This window comes from Brassica napus, chromosome C2, assembly GCF_020379485.1.
Source record: "Brassica napus cultivar Da-Ae chromosome C2, Da-Ae, whole genome shotgun sequence".
Taxonomy (NCBI): domain Eukaryota; kingdom Viridiplantae; phylum Streptophyta; class Magnoliopsida; order Brassicales; family Brassicaceae; genus Brassica; species Brassica napus.
The window spans coordinates 45,375,837-45,394,073 of record NC_063445.1 but is presented as its reverse complement, the minus strand read 5'-3'; the positions used below and the strand labels follow the sequence as shown (position 1 = coordinate 45,394,073).

Sequence of the window (18,237 nt, the reverse complement as noted above, 5' to 3'; positions counted from 1 at the left end):
GCAAAACTCCACTCTGCTTCAGAAAGCTTTGCAAAGTATCAAGATATCATCCAAGAGGTAAGTAACTTGTAAGAAATTTCCCAACCATTGAGAGGTCTGATATCTCATTTCGATCTCGCATGTAAAACGTTGATCCCAAATTATAAGAGGAAGCATCTCAGAACCTGAATGAAGATCCGATGAAGAATCAGCGGAAGAGCAATTATACTGCATGATTTTATAATATGGTTTCATGTTTTTGGAACCTATGTGGGTTTGAGACTAGACGATCAAATTCAGAGCTCAAGTTTCAAAACTTTTGGGCTCAGTTTCGGGTATTGTTTTTATCTAATTATAGCGATGAATCATAAGTTTTGTTTGTTTAAATGGAATTGGTCAGACGTTTAGATGTAACTCAAAAAATCTCATACACCATTTAACCTTAGTTTCGGATGATTAGGCCTTGCATAATTCTGATTCTGGCAAGCAGTTGACATCTAAGATTACATCGAAAAGTCTTAAGACTTGACGAAGACTTGGTAAAATCGCTACGGCCAATAAATGTTATACTGAAAAAGGTTACGTTGACAAGTTTTAAGATTTTCATGCGGGTGATGATTACGTTTGTGGACGTAACTTAGTCAATAGGAAACTTCCGTCAAGTTGCATCATAAATAATGGTGAAATTGGTACACACCAATTTGCCACGTTATATATGGTCTAACATTCTTTCAGAAGATCAGTTACCAAGTCTCTCTCTCTCTCGAGAGAGAGAGAGAGAGAGAGGAGAGGAGAGAGAGAGAGAGAGCGAGAGCGAGAGAGAGAGATAGAGGCGAGAGAGCGAGCGAGAGAGAGTAGAGAGAGTCTCTCTAGAGAGAGAAGAGAGAGAGGAGAGAGAGAGAGAGAGAGGAGAGAGAGAGAGCTCTCTCTCTCTCTCTCTCTCTCTCTCTCTCTCTCTCTCTCTCTCTCTCTCTCTCTCTCTCTCTCTCTCTCTCTCTCTCTCTCTCATCATCTTCTTCTTCCTCCTCTTCTCGCACTTGGGTGTACGATGTTTTCCCTAGCTTCAGTGGGGAAGATGTCCGTGTTACTTTCCTCAGCCACTTTCTAAAGGAGCTTGACCAGAAACTTATCATTGCTTTCAAAGACAGTGAGACTGAGAGAAGTCGATCGCTGGTTCCCGAGCTTAAACAGGCCATTAGAGATTCGAGGATTGCTGTGGTTATCTTCTCCAAAAGGTACGCATCTTCAAGCTGGTGTCTTAATGAGTTTCTGGAGATAGTCAAGTGCAAGGAAGAGTGTGGTCAAATGGTGATACCTTTTTTCTATGGTTTGGATCCTTCCCATGTGAGGAAACAAATCGGTGACTTTGGGAAGATCTTTGAAGAAACATGTCACAAAAAAACAGAGGAAGTGAAGATCAGATGGAGTGAAGCTTTGACCAATGTAGATAATACCCTCGGGTATCATTCGGTAATCTGGTATGATTTTATGAACCGTTCATTCTTGAATAAAGGTTGTGAAATTATACTTCTCGCTTCTAGAGAGTGACATTATCTTTCTTATTGTTAGGGGTAACGAAGCAGAAATGATTGAAGAAATCGCCAGTGATATTTTGCAGAAACTACTTTTAACTCCATCGAAGGATTCAGAGAACTTTGTGGGCATCGAAGATCATATCGCTTGGTGTGATCTTGAGTATCTGCAGTAAAAATAGAGGAGAAACAGGAGGTAACACGCCCTTGATCAGTCCCATAACTGATCAGAACCAGCTGAGATCAACAAAACAGAAACTTGCTGTGGTTAAAAAGATGCCAAAGCTTGAGAATGAATATGGGAATCATTCTTTTTATCAATAAACTTCTTTTTGGTGCAAACCAGTCTTGAGACGACACTGTCTCCTTTGTTCACAAGTGGTGAACGTTTATATCACACTAAGGGAGAGTTAATCTTCTGTGATCCATCCTAGACATCAAGCAGGACGCCCCTGTGTCTCAGGAGTAGCATAAACAACCTCTGAGCAATCCATAGCTCGAAGGTGAAGTCCATCCGCCATCCAAGAAACCTACAATCTCTTGATCCTTTCACCCACGCCCCTTCAAGTGATTCAGGGACTAGACAGCCTATCCAAGGCCGCACCAAGTGGTATCAGAGCCTCTTGAAGGTTAGGGTAAAAGATATTAATCTGGTTTCATCAACTGCACACGATCTTCTCTCTTTGGTAGCTGATCTACCATCAAAGTCGTTTGGAAGAGGAAAAGAGTGGCAGAGAAGTGAAACTACAACAAGACTGAGACCTAAGAGACTTATTTGATTTGGTTTCTATGATCTATCCTGAGGCTTTTGTTGGAGGATATGGTCCAGAATATGGTCCAGAAGCTTTTAAGTCGTGGGTTGAAAGCCTAGATAGTTACATTGGGCAGAATCAAGTATCCTCATGGGAAAGCCTATCCTTTGCTATTAATTTATTGAGAGGTGAGGCTAAATCTTGGTGGAAAGTAGAGGAAGAAGCCCGCTGGGATGATGAAGAACCAATCTACACTTGGAATGAGCTTAAAATAATCATGAGTTTTAAGTATGTGCCTGGTTTCCAATGGGAGGAGGAGGAATCAGATTTAAATTTTTCTTGAAAGAGATTGAACAACCAGATTCACTACCAGAGGATTCATTGCCCATGATTGCAGCTGAACATGAAGGAGAAACACAAGAGCTGTGTTTACACGTGCCTGATCAAACAAACCAAGAAGAGAAAGTGCTTGGAGAGTCATCTACAACTTCTGAACTGGCGCATGCTTTGATTGATCAAGGTGAAAGCTTTCAGTCTTTATCTTCTGGCTTACTGACCTGGTATACTTTAGACTTCCAGACCAGCTTAGTGGAGTATTTGAGAGATGTTAAGGGCTTGCAGCAAGTTGTTTTTGAACCAGGAGGAAGCTTCAGTGTTAGTATAAGAAGTAACAACAATCTGGTGCAGAAAACAGTTACATACAAGCTTGATCTGCAAGGTTTCTTCACTCCTGAAAAACAAGATTTGAGGTCAAATCTTTTTGAAGGGAGAGAGGATGGTGTGATCTTGAGTATCTGCAGTAAAAATAGAGGAGAAACAGGAGGTAACACGCCCTTGATCAGTCCCATAACTGATCAGAACCAGCTGAGATCAATAAAACAGAAACTTGCTGTGGTTAAAAAGATGCCAAAGCTTGAGAATGAATATGGGAATCATTCTTTTTATCAATAAACTTCTTTTTGGTGCAAACCAGTCTTGAGACGACACTGTCTCCTTTGTTCACAAGTGGTGAACGTTTATATCACACTAAGGGAGAGTTAATCTTCTGTGATCCATCCTAGACATCAAGCAGGACGCCCCTGTGTCTCAGGAGTAGCATAAACAACCTCTGAGCAATCCATAGCTCGAAGGTGAAGTCCATCCGCCATCCAAGAAACCTACAATCTCTTGATCCTTTCACCCACGCCCCTTCAAGTGATTCAGGGACTAGACAGCCTATCCAGGGCCGCACCATCGCTGAAATAAGTGTATTGCTGCAGTTGGAATCAGAGGAAGTGAGGATGGTTGGTTTATGGGGTTCTTCCGGGATTGGCAAGACTACATACGATTGCAAGAGTTTTGTTTACTCGACTTTCTCGACACTTTCAATGTAGCATTTTCATTGATAGGGCTTTCATATCTAAGAGTATGGAAATTTTCTACAGAGCTAATCCGAGCGACTACAACATGAAGTTGCACTTGCAAAGAAATTTTCTCTCTGAAATCTTAGGTAAAGGAGATATAAAGGTAAATCATTTGAGTGCAATTGAGGAGAGGCTGAAGCATCAGAAAGTTCTTATTTTGATTGATGATTTCGATGATCAAGTTGTGCTAGATGCCTTGATTGGTCAAGCTCAATGGTTTGGAAGTGGGAGCAGAATCATTGTGGTTACAAATGATAAGCATTTCTTAAGGGTCATGGGATTGATCACGTTTACGAGGTCTGTCTCCCATCTGAAAAGCTGGCTATTGAGATGTTATGTCGATCTGCTTTCAGGAAAAATGCTACACCTGAAGGTTTTAAGGAGATTGTAGTTAAAGTGACAGGACTTGCGGGCAGTCTTCCTTTAGGTCTTTGTGTTTTGGGTTCATCTCTACAGGGGAGGGACAAGGAGTACTGGATGGATTTGTTGCCAAACTTTCAGAATGGTATAGATGGGAAAATCGAGAAATCATTGAGAGTCAGTTACGATGGATTAAGTAGTAAAGGATATAAAGCTATATTTCGTCATATCGCATGTCTTTTCAATGGTGAAAAAGTTACATAAGCCTTGTTCGTTTGGTTGCCGCAGGTTTCAGCGTCAGCGGCGGCGGCAGCGTCAATGAAGACAGTTGTTGTTCGTTTCGCAGACGCTGACGCTGCCGCTGATGCTGCCGCATATTATATCACGACCGCAGGTTTTATCGGCGTCAGCCGCAGGACGCGGCGTCAGACGCAGCTTCCTGCGTCAACGAAACGAACAAGAGTTGACGCAAAATGTTGACGCTGCCGCTGCCGCCGGTACCTGCGGCAACCAAACGAACTGCCCTATCTGCCGCTGCCGCCGGTACCTGCGGCAACCAAACGAACTGCCCTATACCTGAAGTTGTTCCTCGCAGATAGTGGCTTGAGTGTTAATGTTGGGATGGAAAACCTAGCTGACAAGTCCCTCATTCATGTAAGTAGGGGTCGGGTGGAAATGCACCGTTTGCTACAAGAGATGGGTAGAAGTATTGTTCGCCGTGAGGAGCCTGAAAAACGAGAATTTCTTGTGGACTCGCAAGATATTTGTGATGTATTCAGTGAAGGCATTGTAAGTTATCTCTTATATTCGTGCTCCTTTCAGTCATGACTCAGTAAATAAGATTTAGAGCATGATATTTTAAAAGCAAAACTAAGAGTTACCATTTATTTAGATTTTGATCTCTCTTTTTTTTCGTAACATAAGATTTTGATCTTATTTATTGATATTATATGATTTTCAGGGTACTCCAATGGTTTTAGGTATATCTACTACAAGAAAACAACGATATTCTGACGGACATTCCGACGGAAAATGAAATCCTCGGAATATCCCGAGGAATTTCCTCGGAATATACCGACGGAATTCCGAGGAAATATCAATCCGTCGGAATATTCCGAGGAAATTCCGAGGAAATATATTTCCTCGGAAAAAACCGATGAATTCCGAGGAAATATTATAGCCGTTGGAGAGCCGTTTGGGGATTTTACAAAATTCTGAGGAAATTCCGACGAACTAGCCGTTGGCGTCAGAATTCCGTCGGAATTTCCTCGGTCTGTCGGCAGGATTTAACCTATAAATACAAGCACTCCTCTTCCTCTTCATTCACTCCATATCTTCATCATCCCTCTTACTCTATTTACACACGAATTTGATTCATAAAAAATATGTCTTCTTCAAATTATTTTCGTTCTTGGATCGATCGACCTCATTTGGATCCGAACACGAGATTGCTTACGGAAGAATACCAACGAGGTATAACCGAATTCATGGGGTTAGTTCACCGACAACCGGAAGCAAAAACAGGTATGTTAAGATGTCCTTGCTCTAATTGTAAAAATAGAAAGGTTATTAAAGAGTGGGATGTTTGGACTCATCTATATTTGAGTGGGTTTACACGAAGTTACAAAATTTGGTATCATCATGGGGAAACTGATTATGAACATGGTAGTACTAGCGAACCTCAGCCAGCGGTTAGATTAGAAGAACCAATTAGAACGGATGTAGATTATGGTGTAGGTACTGAGCAGATGGTAAATGATCATTTTAGAGGGGAAGATTTACCCAATGCAGAAGCTAGGAGATTTTATGATATGTTGGATGCTGGAAAGCAACCATTGTACGAAGGTTGCAGAGATGGTCATTCAGCTTTATCATCTGCTACAAGATTGATGGGCATTAAAACAGATTATAATTTGGCTGAAGACTGTGTGGATGCGATTGCTGATTTTGTAAAAGGTATTCTACCCGAGGATAATGTAGCTCCTGGTTCATACTACGAGGTTCAGAAACTCGTAGCTGGTCTTGGTTTATCGTATCAGGTAATAGATGTATGCAGCGACAACTGCATGATTTATTGGAGGGCGGATGAACAGCGGGTTACATGCAAATTTTGTGGGAAGCCTCGTTATAAAGATACGAGTGGAAGAGTTCCAGTGCCATATAAAAGGATGTGGTATTTGCCTTTGACGGAAAGGTTGCAGAGGTTGTATCTGTCTGAACGCACAGCGCAACCAATGAGATGGCATGCGGAGCACTCAACAGATGGTGAGATCAGACATCCTTCAGATGCAAAAGCGTGGAAGCATTTCCAATCAAAGTATCCCGACTTTGCGTATGAGAGAAGAAATGTCTACCTTGGATTATGTACTGATGGTTTCAGTCCGTTTGGCAAGAGTGGAAGACAGTATTCTCTATGGCCCGTCATTCTTACACCATACAACCTACCCCCAAACTTGTGCTTGCGACGAGAGTTTTTGTTTCTCTCGATTCTCGTTCCCGGACCAGAGCATCCTAAGAGATCACTTGATGTGTTTCTTCAGCCACTAATATATGAGTTGCAACAACTATGGGCTCAAGGTGCTGAAACATACGATGTTTCGTGTAAAGAAAACTTTCAAATGCGGGCAGTACTAATGTGGACAATAAGTGATTTTCCAGCATATGGTATGTTGTCTGGATGGACAACGCATGGAAGGCTATCATGTCCATATTGTCAAGATAACACTGATGCTTTCCAACTAAAACACGGAAGGAAAACGTGTTGGTTTGACTGTCACAGGAGATTCCTACCACCTGATCATCCATATCGTAGGAGTAGGAATTTGTTTACGAAGAACAAGAGGGTGTTTGACAGTCCACCTCCGGAAATTTGTGGGAAAGATTTGAAGATACAACTAAGAGATTTTGGTGCAGAAAGGACGCCAGACGTCGGTGGACATGAGCGTTTTCCGGTAGATGCTGTTGGAGAACTACATAACTGGCACAAAAAAGTATTTTCTGGGATCTGCCATACTGGGAGGATCATCTGCTAAGGCATAATTTAGATGTCATGCATATTGAGAAGAACTTTTTTGACAATCTCATGAACACGATCCTTAATGTTCAAGGTAAAACAAAGGATAATTTGAAGTCAAGACTGGATTTAGTCGATATATGTGCTCGTTCAGAACTTCATGTTGATGAGAATGGTAGGGCTCCTTTTCCCATATACCGACTTGATGCAGAGGGAAAAGATGCGTTCTTTGATTGGATTTCAAACGATGTGGAATTTCCAGACGGTTACGCATCAAATTTGCGTAACTGTATCGACAGAAAGGAAGGAAAGTTTACTGGCTTGAAAAGCCACGATTGCCATGTAATGATGCAGCGCCTCCTTCCGTTCGCCTTCAAGGAACTATTACCACGAAATGTTCATGAAGCAATTGCAGGGATAAGTGGTTTCTTCCGCGATTTATGCACGAGATCAGTGACTCTTGAAGGTATTGAAAATTTGAAGACTAACATAGCCGTGATTCAGTGCAACCTTGAGAAGATATTTCCTCCCTCATTTTTTGATGTTATGGAGCATCTTGTTATTCACCTGGCAAGAGAATTGGAACTTGGTGGTCCTGTGCAGTATAGATGGATGTATCTGTATGAGCGGTATATGTTCCATTTGAAGAAGATGGTGAAAAATTTAAGTAGGGTGGAAGGTTCTATAGTCGCACAGATGATCAATGAAGAAACTTCAAACTTTGCCGAGTACTACTTTCCAGCAGAAGTTCAGACCAAAAACAGAAGACCTGCTCGGCATGATGATAGAGGCGAACGGGCAACATATCATGTTACGGTTCCAGACATTTTCACAGACGTTGGACGACTTAGCGGAAAACCAAAGGACCGTCGACTTACTGAGCAGGAGCGCAGTCATTTGCAAACATATTTGCTCACCAACTGCGAAGACGTTCTTCAATATGAGAGGTAAATAAATTAGCTTACAAATTTTTATTTTAACAAGTTGAAATTTAAATCTTAATTAATTACATTATTGTCATCATATACAGGATTTTCATGGCAGAAAAGCGGTTCGAGTATAGATACGCCACAGAGGACGAACTAGAAGAAATGAAGCAGAGAGAATTTGCTGGATGGATGTTTACTTATGTGAGTGCTTTAAACAAATTAAAATATATTTTATCACATATTTATACTAATTCACATTTATTGATATAACATATATATATGTGCTATTAATAGGTGTCTGCTGGTTTGGCCAGAGGTGAAACATTTGACGATTGGATACGTGAGATGGTCGTTGGACCAAACTTTGTTGTGAAGTCATATCCGAGATTTTGTACTCGAGGATATGCATTCACAACTCAGAAGAGGAGACGTTCGAGTACGACTTATGATGCTGGCGTTTGTTCTGCATCAGGAGATGATGTATACTACGGACACATACATGAGATTTTGGAAATCAAGTATTTGGGCATGGTTGGATTGCGCTGTACTGTTTTCTATTGTGATTGGCACGACAACACTCCAGATCGAGGTGTGAGAACAGATGCATTTGGTGTTACATCAGTAAATTCGAGGCGAAAGCTGCAATATTATGATCCTTTCATTCTTGCTTCTCAGGCCGATCAGGTAATTAAATGTTAATTATTCAGAATGATTCATCATCATGTGTATTAATTTATAATTTTTCTAAATGTTACAGGTTTGTTATATCAAGTACCCCCGGGTAAGGAACAGAGATGATCCATGGGTTACTGTTACAAGACTCAACCCGAGAGGCCGAGTTCAGGGAAGTTCTGAGCTGGAAGACCCACTACAACCAAGCACATCCGGCAACTTAAGTGCAGCAGAAGATTTAGCTGGAGTTGGCCTTGTAGTCGATTTAACCGACTTCGGAGAGGAAGCCGTCGTTCACGTAGAGGATGAACCAGTGATTGGAGAGTTTCACCAAGATCCAGATTCAGATTCATCTGGTGATGATGACTCGGAAACAGAATACCATTGATTTTTTTTTTTTTTAAAGAAATACCGAGGAAATTCCGAGGAACACTTGATATAACCTCTTTCCTCGGATATTAGTTATTTGGTTTATCTAGCAAGGCAAAGCTGAATACGAATTAAAAACTACTCAAAACACAACCAAATAAAACGAAGAAACCATGTAAAAGATATACGAACTCATAATTAAGAAAAAAAATAAAAAAAAACTAAGTTCAAAACTAAGTTCAAAATTAACCGAAAAAAAACATAGCTCCTACTCCTCGTCTCCTGCTCCAGATGTTCCTGCATCTTTGGGTCTCTTGGACCTCTTTCTTACCCTGTGTGTACCACTCGAACCCGAACCAGAGCTGGATGGAGAGTTGTCCCGATGAACTACATCATCCTTTTGGCAACGACACGGCCTGATACGTGAAATGGCAGCCCAGATCTTGTGTAGCATGTCGTTGTTTGTCTTTATGCTCTGATCTCTCCAATGTTGTTGCTGGCGCGAAGTGGCGTTCGGTGGAAGCTCTTGCAGCTTGTACTGGCTGGAGTCTGATGGGAGTAGCTGATGGGGTTGTGAATCATCTGGAATGGCTTGTGCAGCCTCATCTTCTCCTTCTTCATCATCCACGGCCTTGCCTTTGGTCTGATATTTTGGCGTGAAGAAGGATGGCTTGTCTACTAGTGCGGTAGCAGGGGGTAGGAACTCAACTGCAGCCTCTGAAAGTAGAGCAGTCAGGCCGATCTGAGGCAGGTGGCAGTAGAGTGTTTTCTTCGCTCGGTCCTGGAATACGTAGACGTAAGGACCATCCCGATGGATCCTCGAGTGGGGACCAGCTATGAACTCCTTACTTACTAGATTTTTGACATCCAGGTAGTTCCAAGCAATGTTGTTCGATCTGTCCAGTGCTACCTGATGGTTCTCGCAGTCTACACCCACATGTGTAAGGATCCGAGTAATCACTGCACCAAATCCACATGCACTGCTCTTGGATTTGGTTACTTTCCCCTTGTATCCTGCTAAGTTTGCGGCCAGCACCGCTCCCATGTTGAAGGCAGTAGCAGGTGGGAATGTAGAGTTTCCAAATGCCGGTAGCAAATGCCTCACACCTTGGTACAGGAGGCACAACTCCCATTGCGTGACTGATGCGGCTGTGGTTGTCCCGTATAGCAATGAGCCAATGAGGCGTGTGGCATATCTCAGTACTGGGCTCCGGATAAGTGACTCCTTTGCCTGAGAAGATCTATAAACCCCTGTGCCAATCGTTTCCCAGAAGTTCAACAGCTCTGAAGTCCAATAAAGACCAGATGTCCTCTCCCCTGCACTCAATCCAAATAGTCCGCAGAGGTCTGTGAAAGATACCTCAAAGTATACTTTCTGCACTACGAATGCCAGAAAACCTTCCTGATGGCTATCATCGGGATGGCTGACGTATGCGGATGCTATGAACTGGCGTACCAACTCCGGATAAGTGGGTTCGTTGAGGTTGCATAGTTGGCCTAGACCCATGTTCTGGAACAGCCCTTCAATGTCTGATTTGATTCCCAATATTGTCATCGTCTCAGGACATGCTAGTTGTGTAGCCGGAACGGCTACCTTCTTCATGTTGTTGTAGTGGGTGGTATCAGACTTATCCCACTTCTTTGGCCTTTGCTTCTCTCACTGAGACGAACCATCTTCTTGTGTGTTCTTCTTTGCTGATGTTTTCGGGCGCTTCATTCTCTACAAAATAGAATCTTTGAAACAAGTGAGTATGCAGTATATGTTTTGATAAAAAACAATCGAGTTGTGATAAAAAAAAACCAAATTGAAAAAAATTCTCAATCCCTAAATCATCTCAAATCCTGTTCCAAACTCGTTGATCACAGACAATTGTGTTCTATTCCATGTTTAAACATCTGTTTAAAAATTGCTCAAGAACACGATTTGAGAATGTGGAGATTCGCGGAGTATACATGTCTTAGGGTGAAAACGAGTGTAGGAATCAGGTAGAGCTCGAAAAATCAAGGGGAATAGAGCCCAAAATTGTTCAAATCAGATGATTATAGAGAGAGAAAAGGGGGGGGGGGTCGAATTATAGGGGAAATCGGAGGGGATGAGAGTTCTGAGGTTTAGATCCAAAAAGTTCGGGTTTTGCCTTATAATTCTGTTCGCACACGCATCGATCGATGCGTTTTTTTACAAAAACGCATCGATCGATTGGTTTATAAAAAACGTAAGAGATTTTCCGAGGATATTCTGAGGAACGCTTGAGATTTTGTTCGATCGATCGATGGTATAATCTAATCGATCGATCACATTCTTACGGCTTTCGTCCATCTGGTGATCGATCGATGCGTTTTTCAACACAAACGCATCGATCGATCCGTTTATAAAAAACGTACAAGATTTTCCGAGGATATTCCGAGGAACGTTTGAGATTTTGTTGATCGATCGATGGTATAATCTAATCGATCGATCACATTCTTACGGCTTTCGTCCATCTGGTGATCGATCGATCTGTTTTTCAACACAAACGCATCGATCGATCCGTTTATAAAAAAACGTACAAGATTTTATGAGGATATTCCGAGGAACGTTTGAGATTTTGTTCGATCGATCGATGGTATAATCTAATCGATCAATCACATTATTACGGCTTTCGTCCATCTGGTGATCGATCGATGCGATTTTTAACAAAAACGCATCGATCGATCCGTTTATAAAAAACGTACAAGATTGAAACCCCAAACACTAGTTCCTCGGAATATTCCGACGGAATTACGAGGAAGAAAAGGGTTTCCTCGGAATAGTCCGAGGAAATTCCGAGGAAATAGGGGTTTTAAACCGAAAACAACGTTTTGCGGTTTGAATAACACCTATATAACCCTTATTAAGTGTCTTACGTTAATTATGAAGTCTAAAATTTGTTTTCCGATTGTATGAACGAAATCCTACAACATAAGAGAAACACTTATACGTTTTAATGAACGGTATAGGGGATACTTTCAATTAGTTTTGAAATTTGTTATTTCATGGTTTATGCTAATCTATACAAAGAATCCTCAATGGTATACATTACAATTGTATAAGAAATGAAATACGGCAAAAAATTGATGTTTTGAAACCCCAAACACTAGTTCCTCAGAATATTCCGAGGAAATTCCGACGGATATTTTACTATCCGTCGGAATGTCCTCAGAATATTTTCATTTTACCGGGCAAATATTTCGCGAAAATTGAAATTAGAATTCCGATGGAATTCCGACGGATAATATCCGTCGGACCCTAGGTTTTATAACCACGAGCCACTTCTTCTTCCCCATTTCTTTCTTCTTCCTCTGCGCGACTCCTCTCTTTTTTCTCCGGCGATTTCCCCCTGAAATCCGACGATATCTCCGGCGATCTCCCCTTTTCTTACACAAATCATGTAAGGACCCTATCCCACTCTCTTAGGTTCTATTTGTTAGGTTTTTGTGTAGTTTTGATATTTTTGTTAGGGTGATTGTTAGATTGGTTAGGACTGTGATTTTTGGTTGTATAATAGGTTTAGAATTGTGATTTGGTTGAATAATTTGTTTTGTTGAATTGATTTATAATTTTTTTTTTTTTTATTTTTTTGTATTTATAAAATCGATTTTTGTATATAAAATCGATTTTTGTATTTTACAAAACGATTTTTCTATATAAATTCGATTTTTTGGATTTTACAAAATCTTTTTGTATATAAATTCGATTTTTTGGATTTTACAAAACATTTTTTAATATCTATAAAACTTTTTTTGTGATTAAAAACTATTATTTGGGATTTAAAAATATTTTAAATATATATATATATATTATTAAAACTATTTTTTGTAATTATTAAACTATTTTTTATTTATTAAAACTATTTTTTTATTAGAACTATTTTTATATATTTATTAAATATTTTAATATCTATAAATTTTTTTTGATTAAATTATTTGAGACTTTTAAAAAAAAAAAATAATTTATATATTTCTGTATTTATTAAATATATATTTTTAATTTACAGGTCTTATGATGATCAGATCCGGCCTCGACAGCGTCGTGGTCGTGGTGGTACCGGGAGCCAGTCTCGGGATTCCAGCCATTTTCAGGATTCCCCTTCGTCCCACAGCTCCAACCATACATCTCCCTCTGCTGCACCCGCTCCTGCTCCTCTCGCTCCCGCTGCTGCATCCGCTCCTCCTCCTCCGGGTCCTCCGGGAGTGATGAGTGTTGCGGAGTTGGTTCAACAGCCCGGTCGTGACTATCTTCCGTATCTCACTCCGTATCCACATGGACGGGGTCAAGCATGGTAATTAAACATTTTTTTTCTTTAAATTTGGATTCATTATTAACCGTTTGTTCTTTTTATTAGGTTCAACCGATCCGGGAACGGGATCAGCGCATGGATCAACCGTATGATGTACTCGGCCCTCGACAAGGGACATCCGACTTTCACTCACTTCCCTACCGACAAGCAGGTTCTGTGGTTTCGTCAGTTTGCGGTAAGTATTCTAATTTTTTACTTATATTTTTAATCTTTAATATAAATTTTCTACTAATTGTGTTTTTTTTTCAGCAAGAGTTCAACTGGAATTCCGATGAGACGTTCTTTATCTATCACCACTTCGTCCATAAAGTTATGGACAACTATGGGAAGCAGATCCACGAGTGGAAGAAGAAGTGGGAAATCAATAAGGTTCGATTTAATTTATTAAACAATTTTTTAATTTATTAAACTATTTTTAAATTTAATAAACTATTTTTTTATTATTATTAAAAGGTCCCAAAGTCGATGAACGACACGGTCTGGAAGGAGTTGTGTGCGCATTGGGATAAGGAAGAGACGAAAGAAACTTCTTCCACCAACTCCACCAACCGCAGGAGCGACCGTAAAGGGAAGGGCATCTACAAGCATAACTTGGGTGCTCAATCTATTGCCACTCTGGGAGATCGCATGGTAAGTTCAACCGTTTCTTCTTCAATTATTTGAGTTTCAGAATTTTAATTTATTGTGCATTTCTTCTAATTTCTAATGTTTCTTTAATTTATGTTTTTTTTCAAGGCGGAAGAAAATGATGGCGAGCCGGTTGATGATCTCGCCCTAATGAGGAGGGCGTATACCAACAAGAAGACCGGCCAGATTGATGACGGTCTTGTGAGGGACGTGGTCGACCTGGTCCAAACTCAGGTGGTAGACGAAGTGTCTCAGCTTCAAACCGAGGATGACGCTTCGACGGCTTCGACCAACTTGTCCCGGTTTCGAATCAACGAAATCGTTGAATCCGTAAGTTCTTTTTTTTTAAAGTTCAATTCATTTATTTCTTGGTTTAAATTTGTAAATTTGGCTATTTTCTATTCAGTCGGTTCCAAAGAAGAAGGGACGTTTGGTCGGTTTGGGTCGTCGCACCCGGTCGGTTCCTCTTTCTTCTGCACCACCGCCCTTTGTTGATCCAGAAGTACTTACGGCTCAGTTGAAGGACAAGGATGATCGCATATCTTTGTTGGAGACCCAGATGGCGGCTCAACAGGCGGGCTATGAGGCACAGAGGAGGCTGAACCAGCAAATGATGGAGATGATGCAGAGGATGTACCCGAACGAGGTGTTCCCGGACGTGCCAGACCCGTAGTTTTTTTTTTCCAAAAACTCGGAATGTTTTATTTTTATTTCTGAAACTTTGAATATTAATTAATATGATTTCAATTTTAATTTTAATTTTATATTTTCGAATTTAAATTTCAAAATTTTTATTTTTATAAAAAATTAATATTTTTTACACTCCGAAGAAATTAATTATATTTTTTACTCGATCGATCGATGCGTTTTTGGACATATACCCATCGATCGATCCGTTTATATAAAAACGTTCGGAATATACCGAGGGACATCTTCCTCGGAATATACCGAGGGAGATGTTCCTCTGAATATACCGAGGGAGATGTTCCTCGGAATATACCGAGGGACATGTTCCTCGGAATATTCCGAGGAAAGGTGTCCCTCGTTATATTCCGAACGTGTTTTTATAAACGGGTCGATCGATGGGTATAAGTCCAAAAACGCATCGATAGATGAATATCCCGACGAAGATCTCCCTCGGTATATTCCGAGGAGATTTCCGACAAACTAGTGCTCTTCGGAATTTCCTCGGAAATGTGTTTCCTCAGAATTCCGTCGAAAATATCCGAGGGATTTCCGAGGAAAGAAGAAATTTCGAGGAATTATTTCCGAGGACTTGTTCCGTCGGTATGTCGTCGGAATAACGTTATTCCGACGAAATTCCGACGATTTTTTCCCTCAGTATCCATGTTGTTTTCTTGTAGTGATCACTGAATATTGATGAGATTGGTGAGTTGTACTTACATGAGGATGCATTCACAAGGATGCGTAATCTGCGCTTCCTAAAAATTTACACAATACATGGATTTATCAGAGAAGTTAAATTACAGTTACATGAAAACTTCGACTATTTGCTGCCTAAACTGAAATTATTGCATTGGGATGAATATCCAATGAGATGTCTGCCTTCTAAGTTTCGTCCTGAAAACCTAGTCAGGCTCATAATGAAGTACAGCAAGCTCGAGAAACTGTGGGAAGGGATTGTGGTAAGTTTTGAGAGTACATAATTGTTATGTTATCAGTAGTTAGATTATAATCTTCATTTTATATCGAGAAAATGACTAGGATAGCACTAAAATTTTTTTGTCACAAATATAGCTTTTAAGAATAAAAATGACCAAAATAGCACTTAATGTTTTATCAAAAGAGATAAATATACACTTATACCCCAATGGTAAATTAATTTAGACATTAGAGTTTAGAGTTAAAGGGTGGGGTTTATGATTTAGGGTTTAGAGTTTAGGGTTTAGAGTTTAGGATTTAGGGTTTAGAGTTTAGGGGTGGGGTTTAAGGTTTAGAGTTAAGGGGTGGGGTTTAGGGTTTAAGGTTTAGAGTTTAGGGTTTAGGGTTTAGGGTTTAGGGTTTAGGGTTTAGGGTTTAGGGTTTGGGAGTGGGGTTTTGGGATAAGATTTCAAATTTTGAAAAATAAAAAAAATATAAATTTTTCAAACATAAAATGTTATTTTGGTCATTTTAGTTTTTGAGGACTATTTTTGTGACATAAAGTTAGAAAGGTTCTATTTTGGAGATTTATCCTTTTATATTTTGGTTGACAGTCATGTTCTACTGAGCTCATTTTTCTTTTCTTTTCTATTGTTTTGTGTACAGGAAGCATGTCTCAAGAATATGAATTTGTGGGGATCTCAAAACTTGATAGAAATGCCAGATCTTTCTAAGGCCACCAATCTGGAGACGCTTTGTCTTGATGATTGCTATAGTTTGGTGAAGCTTCCTTCCTCTATTCCACATCCCAACAAACTTATGAAATTATACCTGAGGGATTGTCGAAATCTGGAGTCTATTCCAATTGGCATTAGCCTCAAATCTATCAAAGAGCTATATCTCGATGGTTGCTCACGGCTGAGGAATTTTCCTCAAATTTCAACCAACATCTTAGATCTCCGTGTAGACAAAACATCCATCGAAGAAATCCCTTCAAATTTGAATCCGGAGAATCTCTATCATCTTAGCATGACAGAACTAAAGAGTAAAAAACTATGGGAAAGAGTGCAGGTATGTATGCACTTTCAAACTTGACGCCTTCTCCAACCTCTTTTTTTTTTTTACAATATAAATATAGTTGCAAAGCTAAGTAAAAGTTAGTTAGTTTAGGCTTATCCAAGTTATTATCACCCACACCTACGTTTACTAAACATATATTTTTAAGAGAAACAATTGTTGCTACGTTGGTCTAATTTTAAACATGAGCTTTATCATTAAGACATTTTATTTTAAGATACAGTTTGCAATTTTAAACATGAGGTCTACGTGACGATTTCTGATTAATTACATTAAGCTAATGATGTTAGTTACGTAACAATTCAAGAATATTAGTATGCATAACATATACTTCGTGTAGTTGAATGTGTATTTTCTTTACTTTGTATATGATCAACCATGTGGTGACCGATACTTTAGGTAGCTGAATATCATTTTTAGTGACATTAGTAGTAAATGTGAATAAAAATAAAAAGTATGATTTGAGTAATGGAAAAATTACATGTATACCACTTTTATGCTACCACTTTTCATTTTTACCATCACTAAAGACACATTTTCAAAAATATCTTCTTCATTAGGTGGCAAAAGACTCTTAAGCACTTTTTCTTTATATATATGATAAATAAATATTTAAATAAATAAAAATCTAAAAAAATAAAAAATAATATTTTTAATATTTTTTCGAATTATACTATTTCGAAATTCAAACTCTAAACCCTAAAACTCAACTCTAAACCCTAAACCATCAATCCTAAACCCTATTTTTTTTGAAATACGAACCCTAAACCCTAAACCATCAATCTTAAACACTATTTTGTTTAAATACGAACCCTAAACCCCGAAACATCAACTTTAAACCCTAAACCCCGAAACATCAACTCTAAACCCTAAACCTTCGACTTTAAACCCTAAAACATCAACTTTAAACCCTAAACCCTAAACTTAAACTTTAAGCCCTAAACCATCAACACTAAACCCTAAACTATCATCACTAAACCTTAAACCCTAAAAAGTAAACTCTAAACCCTAAACCCTAAAAAATTAACCCTAAACCCTAAAACATCAACTCTAAACCCTAAACCTTCAACTCTAAACACTAAAATTTAAACCCTAAATCCTAAACCCTAAATCCTAAACCCTAAACCTAAACCCTAAACCCTAAAACCCTAGAGTTGATGTTTTAGGGTTTATATTTGAAGGTTTAGAGTTTTAGGGTTTAGGGTTTGCGTTTATGGTTTAGAGTTGATGTTTTAGGGTTTAGATTTGAAGGTTTAGGGTTTTAGGGTTTAGGGTTCGAATATCAGAAAAGTATAGGGTTTAGGGTTTACGTTTAGGGTTTAGAGTTGATGTTTTAGGGTTTAGATTTGAAGGTTTAGGGTTTAGAGTTGATGTTTTGGGGTTTAGGGTTTAGACTTGATGTTTCATGGTTTAAGGTTTAGAGTTGATGATTTAGGGTTTAAAGTTGATGTTTTAAGTTTAGATTTAGGGTTTAGGGTTTACGTTTAGGGTTTGGAGTTGATGTTTTAGGGTTTAGATTTGAAGGTTTATGGTTTAGGGTTTAGGGTTTAAAGTTGATGTTTCGGGGTTTAGGGTTTAGAGTTATGTTTCGGGGTTTAGGGTTTAG

General features: G+C 39.4%; 1 pseudogene; it reads left to right on the top strand.

Annotated features, from left to right (window-relative positions):
- Positions 1–918: 918 nt before the first annotated feature.
- On the top strand, positions 919–5,207 carry LOC106378504 (annotated as a pseudogene).
- The last annotated feature ends 13,030 nt before the right edge of the window (positions 5,208–18,237 follow it).